The sequence below is a fragment of the Sinohyriopsis cumingii genome, chromosome 13 (assembly GCF_028554795.1).
Source record: "Sinohyriopsis cumingii isolate HCF-2022 chromosome 13, ASM2855479v2, whole genome shotgun sequence".
NCBI classification, from domain to species: domain Eukaryota; kingdom Metazoa; phylum Mollusca; class Bivalvia; order Unionida; family Unionidae; genus Sinohyriopsis; species Sinohyriopsis cumingii.
The window spans coordinates 54,113,274-54,130,731 of record NC_142973.1 but is presented as its reverse complement, the minus strand read 5'-3'; positions in this window follow the sequence as shown (position 1 = coordinate 54,130,731).

Here is a 17,458-nt window from a genome sequence, read left to right as displayed (position 1 = left end):
CTGTATAGACAGGGATCTTTCTTCTATTCGGAATAAGTCATTTGGCAGATCTTATATAAAGAGTGATCTGGTTTCTACCGAGAGTAAGTCATATTTCGCAGACCTTGTACAGTGTTATGTATATGTAATTTGTATAATTTATTGGCTTTTCTTAACGATTATATGCTATGTATATTTGTAATTTGTAACTGACCTTAGTCCAAAATCAAGTTCACTTTGTGCCTGAATAGGGATATCGATTCTGTAAACAACATAAGTCGTAGCTAAAATTTCTCTATGAGTATGGATTAAATATTATGATAATTATCAATGAGGGGAAACAAGTTTATCTTAATGGGATTCTAAGACATTGGGATTCCCCCATGATAAATATGTTGTATCTGAGGTTTGCGTTGTTATTTATTATAATATTAGTAATAGACCTTAGTTTGTTGACAACTTTGAATGTTCTAAAAATGAATTTTGAACCGTCGCTTAAGAAATTACTAATTCTTCCCTTAACATAACTGAAGCAGAATCAGTCTTATTTTTGTGTTCCGTTTTCCTTTTGGGTAGAATTATATATTCAAACTATTATTCACCGGAAATATAAAGTGTTCATCAGTGATATTCTTGGACAAAAAGATTAATTTCAAATTATAGTGAAATCAGACAGGAACGTTTTTGGATTATATTATTGTGATACATTAGTAGACTCTTAGCACATCGTCACAATCAAGGTTACTGGCACAAAAGTATATTCGAGAATACAGGCTTATCAACACATTCATTAGTGGACATTATTTTTTTAATGTGCCACTTGAATTCAGTTGAAACTTTATACATTTGGACTTATGATGGAACCTTTGTGAAAATTTGGAATTTAATTCACAATACTCTTATTTCTTTTTGAAAACGCCGCTTTGTATTTTGGGGAAATACACATCTTTTATATAATTTTTCAAAAGTTATTATTTTTTGCTCTTTAATGTTACTTTAAGATCATATAGTTGTAACAGCAGTGATCTGGTTTCTATTTGGAATAAGTCAAATTTAGCAGGCTTTGCATAGTCAGTGATTTAGTTTCTTCTGGGAATAAGCACAATTATCTGTAAGAGTCAAAGTGTACAATGGTATTAACTTTTATCACAGACTAAGAACTAAACATATCTTTTTCGGTGTTTTGTTCATTGAATCAACTAAAAAGAAATTATTTTAAAATAGAAAATAAGAACATTGATGGTAAAAAAGAGGTAAATTTCGAGAAATAGCAAAATCAAATCAATTTTAGCACCAGTAAGGTACTGTTGGCAACAACAGAGTGGACAAACCAAGGCTATGTATGTATCCTATTATTATTATTATAAAACAAAAGTAGCTGAGGACATAGAAATGAGAACAATGGACACTACTGATCTTTTTGATAAACAAATAAGAGGCTATAACGGACGAATACCATGGAAAATTTCAATTGGAGGGTTTCCACATGCGCTTAAAAAATCATTTACTATACAGGAAAAAACCTCAATAAGAGTTTGTGTAACCCTTGTAGAGTATGTTATCAAAACTATATTATATGAAATGTGCTCTTAGAATGCATGAAAAACAGAAATAGAGTATAACAAGAATTGACAAGCGTGTGCAAAAGTTAACATGTAACCCTGCTTAATGATTTTAAGGGAAACACAAGTACAGCGAAAAAACTTTCATTACGCTAGTTAACTTGACTTATATATATGTAAGCATTGTTTATATGACATGACTTCTATCTATGTAAGCAGTGTTGAGATGACATGACTTCCATATATGTAAGCAGTGTTAAGATGACATGACTTATATATACGTAAGCAGTCTTGAGATGACATGACATATATACGTAAGCAGTGTTGAGATGACATGACTTATATATATGTAAGCAGTGTTTATATGACATGACTTCTATGTATGTAAGCAGTGTTGAGATGACATGACTTCCATATATGTAAGCAGTGTTGAGATGACATGACTTCTATATACGTAAGCAGTGTTGAAATGACATGACTTATATATACGTACGCAGTGTTGAGATGACATGACATATATACGTACGCAGTGTTGAGATGACATGACTTATATATACGTACGCAGTGTTGAGATGACATGACTTCCATATACGTAAGCAGTGTTGAGATGACATGACTTCAATATACGTAAGCAGTGTTGAGATGACATGACTTATATATACGTAAGCAGTGTTGAGATGACATGACTTCCATATACGTAAGCAGTGTTGAGATGACATGACTTATATATATGTAAGCAGTGTTGAGGTGACATGACTTCTATATATGTAAGCAGTGTTGAGATGACATGACTTCCATATACGCAAGCAGTGTTGAGATGACATGACTTCTATATATGTAAGTAGTGTTGAGATGACATGACTTCTATATATGTAAGCAGTGTTGAGATGTCATGACTTCTATGTAATTAAGCAGTGTTGAGATGTCATGACTTCTATATATGTAAGCAGTGTTGAGATGACATGACTTCTATATTTCTAAGCAGTGCTGAGATGATATGACCTTGTTCAAGCAGTACTTTTATTTACTTTGCAGGAACCTGAGCGGAACAAGACAGCCTGTTTTTTTGCGGCGGATGATGCCGATTCTGATTTTTACTCTTTATAAAATCCGGAAAATCAACGTAAAAATAAAGAGATGGTAAAATATATGTTGAATTGTTTGCTTTTTTCAAACCCACTTGTCTCTTCTTAAATAAGTATTCTGACTATTTAATCTTTTCAGATTCTTATTCAGTTTATCTTGACAGCTAAATAAAAATGACCTATACCTCTTCTAATAGACTTCCTTCCTCCATCTACTAGACTCCCTTTCTCTAAAACCACTTCACCTTCTGCTAACATCTCTTATTTGCTGTTAGTACTATCATGAGGTGGTGATGTCTGAGATACTGACTGATTGATAATGTTATATGACGCATACAATCGTATAAAAAGAAAGGTGGAAATACTGAAAGTTGTTTCTGTTATAATCTGCAACGTTTAAATGACGTAGCACTTGCTGAAATAAATACATGTATCGCATAACAACGTGCCATATATTTCTTGCTGACATCAGCAATCGTGGCCATGAAACGGATAATTAGTTTATTTGGAATGGCGTTCCACCACCACCACCGCTACCACCACTACCACTACTACTACTACTACTACTACTAATAATAATAATAATAATAATAATAATAATAATAATAATGACAATTAACATGGCGGCAGCGTGCAAACAGGTGTGAAAACCGCTGAGAGAATACAACCGGGTTTGATGTGATTCAGCTTTCAGATTGTTAATTTTGAATGAGTGGTTTATGTTTGAAACCAGTCTGCAGGGAACTTGAAAATTTTGAAACAATATTGTTTGGGATTGCTATGTTTTGAATAGTTTATTTATTTCATTCTCCATTATGGTCTCACTGGATAGTTTCGTATTTTGATATATTAGCTATGATAAATGATGACATTGACTTAAAGGAAACTGTATGCTTAAGTGTGGAAAGTAAAATGAAAGTAAGAAAGTGTCTCATAGCGGTTGCTCTATATCACGGCTCTCAATCATCGACAACTGCCAAACATCATAGGAAACAGACGATTGTGAATTTTACACATGTTAGTAGTGAAGGGGGATATTATAGGGTCTATGGGATTTATCATTAAAAACACCCTTGGGAACATATAGGGTCTATGTAAATTTAACATGGAGAAAAATCGTGGGAACATATAGGGTCTATGGGAATTAACATGGCCAAAAATCGTGGGACAATATAGGGTCTATGGGAATTAACATGGCCAAAAATCGTGGGACAATATAGGGTCTATGGGAATTAACATGGCCAAAAACCCTGGGACAATATAGGGTCTATGTATATTTAACATGGCCAAAAAAAACCTTGGGACTGTATAGGGTCTATGTAAAATTGAAACATAAAAAAATAAAAAATAAAATAAAAAAAGGGGTAGGCAATGGAAAGGCTATCTCTTTTCGAGAAATATGGCTGGCCCTGAAAAGGGCCTTTGGGTTTTCTTCTTCTAATTTCTTCTTTTCCTCCACCAACTTCTTATTTTATCTCCAACACTCTTTCTCTTCTTTTTTTTCTCCTCCTCTTCTTTCTTCTCTTCCTCCTCTTCTTTCTTCCTCTTCTCATTTTCTTCTTCTTTTTCAATTTTTTCGTTCCATGTTCTTATTCTTATCTTTTCATCTTCATCCTCCTTCTCCTCCTTTATTTCCTTCATCACACCACTAATCTTGTCCTTTGCTTTTCTTAAGTTGTTAATTTCCATCTTTACACGATGGGGACTATAGGAATAATGGTCTTCAACGAGTCTTATTAGCATCTGTTCCATTATTCCTAAGTTGTCTAAAACGTCTTGTAAGGTTTGTATTTTGTCCATTTGGTTTGACGCCATCTTCTTTTTATTCTTTGCAGAATGGTTTGAACAACGAACAATGTGGGTTCTTATAGTGAAAGCGCGAACGTGAAGGAAAACATCCCCTAAAAACATAAAATTGATCTTACCTAGATCATGACCCAACAACGCGCGAACGTGAAGGAAAACATCCCCCTACTTTTTTCATTTCATATAATATAACCCAAACTATACTCTCCACATTTGCTAAGAAACAATAAAGAAACCCATAATCTACTATTCCCACAAACATACCTTTACTCTTACTAACACTAACACACCAACACATACCCTCACATTTTTTAAAAAAGAGTTAGTGTTTATATTCACACTACTCTACCTACACGCATTGGCAAATTAATAGTTATTTCTTTTCTAGAGTATTGGGTAGCCCTGAAAAGGGCTGTTTTTTTTAACTCCTGATGCACCTATCTAATGGTTGCACCTTCCTGGCCTGGCGCCACACACGCATCTTCTTCCCCAGTCTTCTTTCACCTTTCTTCTGGGGAGCGAAGAGGGAGGATGATTCGCTTCAGCACCCCAATCCTCTGTCTCGGGAATATTGAACGACATCCTCTCTTCTCTTTTCTTTTCCTCTTCTTCCCTCTCTCTTCTCTCCTCCTCTTCCTTCTTTACTCTTGCTTCTTCTACTATAGCCTCCGCTGATAGTTCGTTTACTATGCGCCTGGCATATTCCAGGTGCATCTGGAGTTCTAACAGTTTCACTATTCTGCTATTCATTCTTCTGGCTGTGTTGATCAATCAACAAGGGTAGCTAGACTGCCCAGCTAGTTTCAATTTATAGTGAAAGCGCGGACGTGATGGAAAACATCCCCCCTAATAACATAAAATTGATCTTACCTAGATCATGACCAAAAAAAAAACAACAACGCGCGGACCTAAAAGAAACACTCACTCACTTTGTTATGCTACCCATCACTATTTTAAAATTTTTTATAAATCACTTCAATAGACTATCCACATACGCAAGGCAATCCAATTTAACCCCTAATATACACCTCAAACAGCCCAAAAAAACAAACATCATTTTAATCTACTATCCTCACCAACCTACTTTATCACTTACAAACACAAACACACAAACACATACCCTCACATTTTTTTGAAAAAGAGTTAGTGTTTATTTTGACACTACTCTACCTACACACATTGGCAAATCGATCGTTATTTCTTTTCTAGAGTATTGGGGTAGCCCTGAAAAGGGCTGTTTTTTTGTTTGCTATGGCATTCTTTTTTTAGTTTCTAAGAATGCGATGTCCTCTGAGGATAGACTTTCTGGCGATAGGTCTGCTTCTTCGGAAAGAGAAGAAGAACTCTTTGGTGTCGATACGACAATCGACAAAGCCTCTGTCAGCTTCAGGTTGCTGCTGCTGTTGCTGTTGTTGCTGCTGTTGCTGCTGTCTCTGAAGTCTGTACTTCTCTGTCCATTCTTCTTTCTCCCTGTTCATTTCTTCTCTGAAGAGCTCTTCTATCAGGTCTTCAGTGACTTTTAACATTCTCACATTCTCTATTTCTTCTGGCTTCGGTATCAGACTGTGTCTGACCCTATGCAAATTCACGTAAGCTTCGTTGAGCTTAGCTAGTTTGGAGCACATCTTCGTAGGAGGATGAGTCGACAATGGATGGTTAGACTGGGAACAAACCGGTTCTTAAAGTCAAAGCGCGGACGTGAAGGAAAACATCCCCCACACGGTTTTCGAGTCGCAACGTTCAGTGAGTGTCATGAGAGGGATAGTAAGAAATGAAAGAGCATCAATCCAACATTCTTATAGCTAAACAAACCACAAAAGCATTTTTTTCAAAACACAACATTTTTTATTCAAAAATCACTTAACACTAACCAACAACAACTCTAACATTTTTAACAATAATCCAACACTTTAACATCAAACAATTTTTTTCAAAACACAACATTTTTTCTCAATGGACAATCTACTTTAAACAGGGCTGACAACGTTGTGAATGAAATTGTGTTTTCCACTGTTGGAAATCATTAGGCCATTGATGGACACTACGTTTCCTAGCTTGAGACAAAAGATAAGCATAATGGTCACAAAACCATCGATCTACTTTCACATCGTTTCTAGCAGAAGAACGAGGATCAAAATGAGTCACTAAATGTTCTAAGGAATAGCCCAGGCTGCGATGATGCAGAAAATACACACAGTACTGTCCACACACCAAGGAATCTGTGCCTTGTAATTTCACATTATTAAATCGGGTGGTTTGAGCATTTCTTCTCATAAAGTCGATGATATCGTCTTCCAAAGGGGGCAATCCGTACGAATCGAAATATTCCACACATCCTTCTTGAGGAAAGTAGACGGCTACCCAGTGGGTTCCTGGGAGATGACTGTCGTCCGTATTGATCACGTAAGCTTGATGGTCTTTAGGTTTGCGATGAGGGAGTTCATCTTTAGCACAGACGACAGGATTCCAAGAAGCCGTATACGAACTGTGGTTCAAAAGGTAATAAAGTTCCCAGGTATCCATTGTTTTGTGGTTTTCTTCTTCACAGGTAATAATAAGTCGTCAATTCGATCCTGACTTTTTGCTTGAAAATGTCTGACGAATAAACGGTTATTCGTTCTGTTTCCTCACTCTGATTCAGGACAGCTTCGATACGATGGATCTCTTGAGTGGTTAATGGTGGACAAGAATGTTCACGCAAGTCTTTATACCACTGATGCAACACGTCTTTGTTCGAGATGAGACTCCAAGCTTCGTCCAGATATTCGTCCAATTTTTCTTCTTGACTTAACATCAGGCATTTATCGTGTTGAATTTGACTGGGATGATCGTTTTGACATCCATAACAATTTTTCTTGATCAATTCCGTCATTTTGTCGATCAAGTGTTTGGCAAAACAGGAGACTAAATGGGCTTCTTGTTCTGGCCATCTTGACTTCATTATGATCACTTCTTCTTCTTTTTCCACGGTCTCCTCACATTTCATGTCCAAAGTTTCTCCACTAGGTAAAGAGGGATAACAGTCTTCCATGACTTCTAGTAATCTAGAATAACTTCTCTCAAACTGTTGATTTCTATGGTATTATCGAATTCGGCATACAGGATGACGTTCACTGTGTGATCTGGAGGTGGATTCGCAAACTGAATTTCCACACGAATCTGGCCAGATTTTATAGGGTGGAAATGTCCCTCGTCGCTGCCTTTGTCTGGAGTGAAATCGAAAGCCCACAAAGCGTAGCCTCCTGCGTAATCGTCGTACGTAATGCCGTGACTGGTGTTGGTTCCTAACTGACCGGTGGCTTCGTACAGGGACAAGTACGATCTCAAGTAATTCTTCTTCTCAAAGTCAGGTTCAAAAGGTCGGGTACACAAGGTCTTGCCATCGCGACTGACTTCGATCTTGGACACGCCAAAGTGGTGAAAGTTGAAAGGATTTTCTTTGAAGGCTCCGTTGAAGGCTGAATTCTTGACCAGACCAACAATCAAACGTTTGGGTAACTGTCCTTGAAACAGATGATCTTCGATCATGGATCGCTGTCCAGCAGGAATGGTGAACGTTTTCACTTCCACGCGTCGTATGGGATACTTAGCGGTCGTTCTGCTCAACGTCTGACTGATGTCGTTACCCACTTTAGGTAACACTTCTACGCGTCGTACGTAGAGCCTGGCTTCCTCGATGACAGTTTTGCAAGCAGTATTACCTATCAAATGGAAAGCGGCACTGCTACGATTCAGTCTCAGGCGGACATTCACCCCGTTCAGCAAATATTTCTCTTGCAACCACATGTCCAAATGCAAACGATCCATTAGTTCTAAACTTTGTCCGTTTTCGATTTTGTCTCTTCGTTCTACAAATCCGTCATTGTTTGGTGTTTTGGTTGCATCAGTATCGAATGTTTCAAACTGGCCTGCTTCGTCAGCTTCCCATACCACACAGGCATTGAGATGAGTATTCTTGGCGTCTATTCCGTACGTCAAGAGATTTTCCAGGTACGCTCGATAAGGGTAAGTATCCATGCTGCTGCTGACCAGTTTGTTGTTCAAGTACAAGTCCACTCCGCTAAACAAGGAATGCATGAAATTGTTGACGGGAGCTATTACCTCATCGCCATCTAGGGGTGAATTGTCCTCATCGACAACTTTGACTTTCAAGTACAAGTAACTGCTATTCAGATCGATGTAATCTTCGGGCTGTCCTTTGATTTCAAACTCGATGGGAGCTGAGGCTGTCAATGACGAGACGGGGTGAAATTCCACCCATTGGGATTCTTGCATCGTCATCATGGTGGGGGGCATGGCAAACAGATCCAGTTCCGTCTTGGAACAAGCGCAAGACTCTCGGTGCATCGTTTTTTTGTCTCTTTTCTCAATAATCGAAAACGTCTAAGTCTCGAACGGTTCTTCTTTTCTTGGCCTTTCTCGCTTGAAGCCTGGTGAAAGGGTGTTTTCTTCTTCGTCGTCTCTTTCTGCCTTGTCCTTGCTGAATGCTTGACTCGGTAGCGTGCAGGGCATTTATAGGTGTGTCTCGTCGGCCTAAAATGTCTTTGCCCGTTTGCAGCAAGACATTTTTGCCAGCCCTCACGAAGGCTTCTTTAGGGTTTTGTTTGTCGATGATGACATTTTGGAGAAATTCTTTGCCTTGTGTCAGTGCCGCATCTTTCAAGGCGTGCAATCCGCGTGTCACCATCGGTTTCAACACCGGGGCCACCGAACGAAAGGCCGATTTTAACATGTCTCCTAAACCGTGTCCTCGCTGTCGTGCAACCCCTCGGTACACTGGATACATGACTTATTTACGAATCGTGAGAGAACCGTTTTCGAAAATGGAGTTTCACCGTGACTTTTCCTTTGGTGAATGGAATATTTTGTCCCAAATCTCCTTTTATAGTAATGTTGACCGTGTCCAAATACGACTTGCTGACCGGTAAATAGTGAGGATGGACAAATTCGCGGTGGACGTGGTAAGTGTTTCCACCTTCCTCGTCAGCGTTTGCGGCAGAATCGACTTTGAAAGAATGACACGCAGTAACGGTACGGAGGTGTGTCCCACCACGTTGTACTCCACCACATCGGAGTACACGAACATCAAATTCAGTCCTTGGTTCAGTTCTACCGGGAAACGAAAATACTTGGCAAAATTATCGTTGTCAGAAATGACTAGTAATTCGTTTTTTTCTTTTTCTACTTTCTTCCTCATCTCCATGTCTCCGCCCAACATGTCAAACAATTCAGGACAAAATAAGAAAGATATTATTTTAGACCCCTCAGGAAATTTCATCAGGAAGCGACGAGCTGTTTTGTGGTACTCTAGGGTGACACTTTCTTTGGTACTTTCCAAAGCTTTCAGAAACACACCATTAAACCTGGTGGCTATGGTGTTGACCAAATGTTGACCACTAAAATAATAACCTGGGGGAATTAACAACTGATAGTCGGTCCACTTTGGATTTTCTTTATTAGGTTTTTTATGGGGATATTTGCTATGGGTATCCATCCACTGTTGCACTTGCTCGTCATGAACTTGCACCGTAAAAAAATTTTGATTGGCAATGACATTGTGGACTTGGGTCGGGTGAATCATTTCTACCAAAGCCACTTCCCAATGGGCCTCGTGATCTAAGGGGATGGCTTGAGGCAATTAGGCCGTGTAACAGCACAATGTGTTATTGGGAAACACCTCCATGGAACTGTCACTGGGTAAGGTCAAGTAAAATTGGTTTTGGTGACTCATAATTCCAGAGTTCTGTGGCTGTCCGAGGGGATATTACTGGACGTCAGAGGCGTGTCTCCGCCCAAAATGGGGTTCTGATTGTGGTTGGACTGGTGACTGACACTGGCACTGGACACAACGTTCCCGTTCGAGGAGAATTTCAGGGAGGGATTAGGAAGCAGGTAACCGATGCAACTGCTCAATAAAATGGTCCACAATTGTTTGTCTCCTTGTTGCAAACTCAAATTGGCGATGGCTGCCCCGATGACACAATACACCACGAAGATTTGGCAGAAAAAGACGATTTGCGTTTTAGGCACACGTTCTCCACACCACACCCACAAGGGTTGTTTTTGTAAATCTTGCACAGAAGAACTAGGGGAAGAAGGAGTGGTCGATGTAGCTGCGTCTGCTGTGTGAAAGGGCATGATGGTCACTTCTTCTTTTTATAGTCGATGACTTGCGAAGCATCGATCCAAGAATCGAAACTGGGTGGATATCCTTTCCAACGTACTTTGACTTCTTTGACACGTCGTTTGCCCACTTTACGGGTTCTGCGTTCGAGAATGCTTTCGATGTCGTACACGTCGTCTTCTTTTTTGGTGACACGTTGTAACTCGGGCAAATAAAACGTTCCTTTGAGTACTTCTCCGTTCATGTCTTCCAATTTATAGACGGTAGGATGACGGCCATGCACTCGTCCAGAGACGCGAAACAATTCGGTCGTCCAGTTAGGTAAGTAACCTTTGTCGAAAGTGCGTTTGGTTTTGCCAATGCGCACCCAATCTCCTACGACCAACTCTCCACTTTTCTTGGGGACAGCCCTCGTCGGGGACGTACCGAACAGGCGCTCGAACACCAGCACTTCGTTGTCGGGAGTCACGTCTTGCGGGGCACATCCGATGCTTCGATGGTAAGATTGGTTGTACGCTTGCACCAGGTGCGGTAAGATGTCGATGTACTTCAGAGTGTGGTGATGCGTAAAATATTTCCACATGCGTTCTTTCAAAGTGCGTTGAAAACGTTCCACGATGCTGGCTTTGGTTTCGGGATTCTCGGTGGTAAAATAATGAATGTCACGTTTCTTTAATTCTTTTTGGAAAGCTTGGTTCAGAAATTTGGTGCCTTTGTCCGTTTGCCATCGAAGAGGGCGACGACCGCTTTGTTTCAACACCCGTTGCAGGGCTCGCACTAACTCGCTGCTCGATTTGGAAGTCAAGGGCACGACCCAGGCAAATTTGGAAAAGACGTCGATGACACAAAACAAATATTTGTAGCCGCGATTGTAGCTGGCCAAATGAGAGACATCGGCTAAATCGGCTTGCCATTGATGATCGATGCCTTCCACTCGGGTGCGACTTCTGGCAAACTTGCGTCGAATGGGTTTGTGTAAAGTGTAGGTAGCTTGTTCTTGTAACCATCGTTGCACTTGAGGTAAACGGAGACTTTTCAGTCGCATTTTGGCAGCACGATACAATTTTTGAACTCCTGCGTAACCTGCAGGATGCGAGGGATCGTAGTAAATGCTGGCTAAGACTTTTTCCATTTTTTTGTGTTGGTTGGTGTGTTAATAAGGCACCCACTCTTGGAAGAGGCTACTCTTTTTCTCTTGGGGTATTTTCTTGGATTGCAAGGCTTTGCGTGTGCGACCGGCAATAGGTGTCGAAGAGGAGGATGTCTGAGCGGGGGATATCGGTTCTTGTTTCACTTCTGTCTTCACTTCTGTCTTCACTTTCTTTTTCTCTTGTGATGAAGAAGGGGTGGCCATCATCTTTTTAATCCATCCAATTCTGGAGGTAGGTGGTGTTGTTAACTTGCGTACTTTTTCTGGTGGAGTTTGAAACCCTTCTTCTTCTTCTTTTCCTTTTTCTGTCTTGACCACTGGTACTGGTACTGGTACTGGTGATGGTGCTGGACTTTTCATCAAGGTCTTAAAATCTTTCAAAGTGGGTAGAGCTGTTTCGTCTAAAGCTTTCTGGTGAAAGAGTTGCAATCGTTGCAAGAGTTGACCGTACTTTTGCGATTTTTCTGTTTCGGACAAATCTTGGCGATCCATCAAGGACTGCAATTCGTGTTGTAACTGGGACATCTCGCTCAAATTGGGATTGGGAGGTAAATGCGGGGTGCGTTGTTCTTGCCAACGATGGTATTCCATCCATCGTTTGTAAGGCACTAAAGCTAGGTTTCGTCCTTCCATGGGGTTGTCAGGGGTCGATTCTGAGATCTTGGGACTTCCGAGGGCCTTTTTATCTTGCTCCCACCAGTCCTCCCAACATGGTTCCCAAGACTCCTTTCAGTATGGGACCTAACAAGAGAGGCAAAATGCCTCCACGTTGGACCAACATCTTCTTTTTTTGACGAATGGGAATTTTTTTTCGAACCATTTGGCGAAGAACGTGACGATGCTTGCTTAAGCATTGTTTCTGGTGTTTGGACAAAGGGATCGTGCCTTTCAAAACCTTCAAACAACATTCGCACACGGTATCGATGACCTCTTTGGAGGCCGTTTGAATGAGTTTTTTTCGTAGGGGTGGAGAAGCTTTGGACAGGACAGATAACAGGTCCCCATGTTTGGCTAAACGTGGTGGCAGTCCTTTCCTTTTCTTTCCTTGGGGTTTTCTGGAGGGTGACATCTTTGAGTCTTTAGGAGCACCTAAAAACACTGATACCCTACTCGGTCACAGGCCTTTTTTATACTGGAACGCGTCGCCACTGATTGTCTTTACGGCGTATCAGTTTGAGGACAGGCATGACACGTCGTGCAGGGGTACGTAACGGACTAAATCGAGCCAGTTCTTGCTTGGACAAATCCAGTAAACTTTGCAACATGCCCGATCTTTCTTGGACTTTGATTTTGGGAGAAGGTACTTTGTGAGCAGCAGCCACTGCCGCTAAATTGGAAGGTCCTGCCACTGGGGAAGTTCTTTTGGGGGTCATCAACGGAGAAGTTCTTGGTGTGATCAACGTCTCCAAGTACTCTTCAGTTCCTGGTGACATCAACGGAGAAGTGGATAAACGTGAGGCTGCCGGAGACGCAGTCACCGCTGTGGCAGGTCGTGGTTTGCGAGTGTAAGGTTGCGTCCTGGCCGAAGTGCCTCTCTTGCGACTAGTTTTCTTCTGTGGACTTTTCTTTTTCTGGGGACTTTTTCTCTGTTTCTTTTTCTGGGGGCTTCTTTTCTTTTTCCGGGGTGGTGTCTGGTAAGAGGAGGGTCCTGCCACTGGAGAAGTTATTCTTCTTGGTGACCTGGTCTTTTTCTTTTTCTTCTTGGGGCTTCGTTGGACTTTTGTCTTGGGGATAACTTTGGGGGCATTAGGATCCCATCTTAAGAGTGAGCGAATGATGACCCCTCCTAGAGTACCGCTCCCTCCAGGTTTCAAAATGATTTGTTTTTTGGTTTGAGTGTCGATGCGGGGATCGGCCAGTTGGACCAAAGCGACTTTGTTTCGATTGAAAAAGCGTTTGGTTTGATGAGGAATCTGAATGATTCCTTGGAGTAATTGACGTGCCGTCACCGTGAACCATCGTAAGACTTCTTTGAGACTAGCTTCTAAGACACGAGCTCGTGTTTGTGGATCTTTTTCTCGACTGATGCCATACAAGGCACGAATCAATTTGACGGGAAGATGCGACTGAAGGGACGTCATGTTCACACTGTGTGAGACAGACGAAAAAGGGTCTGAGGTTTTTATAGATTTTTTTTTCATGGGGAGTGAAATGAAGTCGAGGACGGAGACGTGTATAGGACAGGCCCTCCGTCTTGGCACCAGTGGTGAAACAAGTGGGTACGAAATCGCAAATCATCGGGAGTCGTAGGTTTCAAATCGACGAGTAAATAGGCGTGTGGCGTTTGAGTGGCATCGTCGTACGCCTGAGTCAGCCAAGGCGTTCCTAACTGTTTGGCTAAGACTTGCACTTGCGATTTATCTCGAGGGCTTTTAAACAAGACCACATAATGCGCATTGAGACTGATGGTGCGATGGGCTTTACTTTGTTGAAACAAATTTTGGGTGATGTAAACGACACTGGCATTACGGTGATGCCCTTTGCGCGTGAACCACAATTTAATTTCTTCTTCGTCTTCTCCTAACATGTCGTCGAAAATGACCAAATGGGTTTGACGGGAGTCAGAGACGATGCCGTCGTCTTCTTTAGGAATGCCTTCCACAAACACGATGGAATCTCCTTGACTTTCTCGCAAGAGACTGTACGCCGATTGCCACTCTTTGTAACACCACACGATCCGTTGAGGGGGTCGATCGATCAAATGATGTTTATGTTCGATCAAACGTTTGACGAATTCGGTTTTGCCAGAACCGCTAGGTCCAGCAATGAGCATGTTAAAGGGATGACGAAGATACAAAGCCTCCCAACTGGCACGATCTAAGTGTTCGTCGATGACTTTGACAGTAGAGGAAGAGGGAGCAGAGACAGTAGAGGTAGCCATGGTGTGAGAAATGTCACTTGTGACACGACAACAAACAAGACAAGAGTTTATATACTTTTTCAGAACACGTTTATTGAATGTTTTTTTTTCAAACATGAATACGAAAGACAAAAATATATAAAAGCCAAAGGCTTAAGTACAACCATAAAAGGCACATGATAACTATGAACGTGGAATAAACACAAGTGTCTGTACAACAATCACATGTTTTGGGTAATGTTCTAACCAGTTCTATAGTAGGGGGTAAGGTCACACAAGTGTCCTCCCGAAAGGGTCTTTCAGGCCTGTCCACGACAGTCCTGTCCTGGGTGACGGGTTCTTCTGGCACCGTCACTAACACGGGTTGAAAAGTAACTTTTTCCTTGAACAACTCTCGTGCATACTGGGCCACTTCTTGGGTCCAAGCCTCAAAACCCCATTCTTTCCAGGCACGGACATCTGTCCAATGGGGATGTAAGTCACAAGCTACACACACATCGTCATACACGTCTTGGGTAGCTAAAAGTTGACGAATCTTTTTTTCCTGTTGAGGTCGAGAAGTATCCAGATGAAAACGCAAGGCTTTGAGCAAAAGGAGTTTTTCGTGACCATTTAAGGCCATTGAGGTGGTAAGTACTGATCGTAAAGAGTCCACAAAGAATCGGCTGGTAAACGAAATCCCAGAAAACAAGTCACTAAGACACACACCACTTGTCGTCCCAAATTGAATGGATACAGTTGTTGTAATAATTGATGGTAATGATCCACGGTTTGAATATGGTCATTGAGTTCCTTCCACGGAATCTGTTGGATGACATACGACATAAGTCGTGGCATAACAGCCTGTTTTTATAGTCTCTTTGTTTCGAAAAGAATACACGTACTTTCTAGCCAGAGATCTTCGTTCTCCACTTGGGAATGTAAATCTTGCATACTGTAACCGAAACGTCAGAGTTCGATTAGAAGTTTCCTCTTCCGCTAAGTAGATTCCACGTAACAAATGTTGGTAATCCTTTACCTTGTCTTCCTCAATGGGTTGCTCTAGGTGAATCTCGAAGTAACCAAAATGATCAACACGCGAATCATCGGGGGCCTGGAAGTATTGAACAAGGTCTGACCACTGAAACAATTTCTGACGAATCAGTTCTCTTATACCATTCAGGTACCAGTGGTTAAAGATCTGGTGACGTAACGGATGCAGTTGTTCTTTACGTTTCACTTGTATTTTCACCAGCTCTCGGTAAATGCGTTCTCTCAACTCCACAGGCAAAGCACGAATGTTCTCTAGCAAAGTATCCATGAATAGGTCATACTAAATCCTCTTTGGTCTGACACAAGAAATGTACTCTTTGCACAAACATGGTTTCACTTCAGTGTCGAATTCAAATCGTTGAGTCACTAATCTACACATTACAATTCGTTCAGAAGTTTCCTCTTTCACTAAGTTGACATTGTGTTCAAGATGTTGGTAATTCGTTAACTCTTCCTCTGGAATTCGATGCAGTACGTTTACAATGATGTAACTACAATCGTCCATACCAAACCAATCCTTTTTAAAACTAGAGGATCGTTGATCAATGTCTGTCCGATGGAACACTTTCAATTGAATCAATCCTTGTATAGCCTTCAGGTACCATTGGTTCAAACACCGGTGACGTAACGGATGCAATTGTTCTTTACGTTTCACTTGTATTTTGACCAGTTCTCGATAAATGCGTTCTCTCAACTCCACAGGCAAAGCACGAATGTTCTCTTGTAAAGTATCCATGAACAGATTATTATGGTAAGAAGTTACTTCAATGTCTCGGTCCCACTAAGGGTAAGTAATGACAATTCGGTGACCATCGAGCATGTTCTACGTAGGCCGAATCTTGCGGTTCCCAGTGGTGAAGTGACACACCGCAACTGAAGCACTTGACTTTATCTCCTTCGCCCAAGTAGAAAAATCCGGCTCTGGCTAATTCTTCAGGGGTCGGTCCTCCCAGATACTTTGGCCATTTTCCTTTGAACGATTGAAGACGATTTTCAAAGTCGCAGTATTCCGACAAACGCACAGGAAACGAATATTCGTCTTTCACAGGTTCGTTTCGATGAGGGTTGAGTGACATGGGTAGGAGTTTGTTCAGGGCTGGATGACATCCGTAGGGGGGTAGACGTGAAGGTGAACATTCCCCTTTAAAACGAAACCCAGTAAAATGTCCAAGAGGACGAGCAGCATCGCTTTCGCATCCCACAGGTTTGACACGCACAGCATCCCTTTCCATGATAGGGGTAGGGGCACTAAAGTTCCCATGATGCTTTACGGCATCGCTCAGGTCACAAGGTACAGCATCGTATCCATCGCAAGGCTCACAATCGCACTCGTCTGCAAACTCCGTTACGCAATTACAATGGTAACCACATGGACAATCGCAGTTTCCTTCCGGACATTTTCCGTCGCAATGTCTGGGTCTTATCCATCCAATATTAGTCACACTAGAGGAAGATACAACTTTTTTACAATCCCCAAACTGGAACGATGTCTCTTTCAAAGTATTCATCTTGTTCGCTCGGTCTTGGTAGTCACGATGAACTATCAATCTTGCCTAGGGTTCCTTTTTATATACAGACCAATACCGACGTGACCGTACGGTAAGGTGAAATGATTGGGAAGTCGAACTCGCTTCTGGTATACAATTTGATAGATTTTTTCCAAGGGTCGACTGACGATGTGGTGAGTGGGTAAACGTACAATTTTGTTCGGTTGGTAGGTGGTCACTTTAAAGTTTCCATCCTCTCCCGATTGCAAGGCTTCTTTCAATACCCCAAAGTTGACCACTCGACTGGTACGATAATTCAGAGTCAGTCCTTTCACTTTGCACGTCGTGTGCACTTCTCCTTGTTTGTCACGGT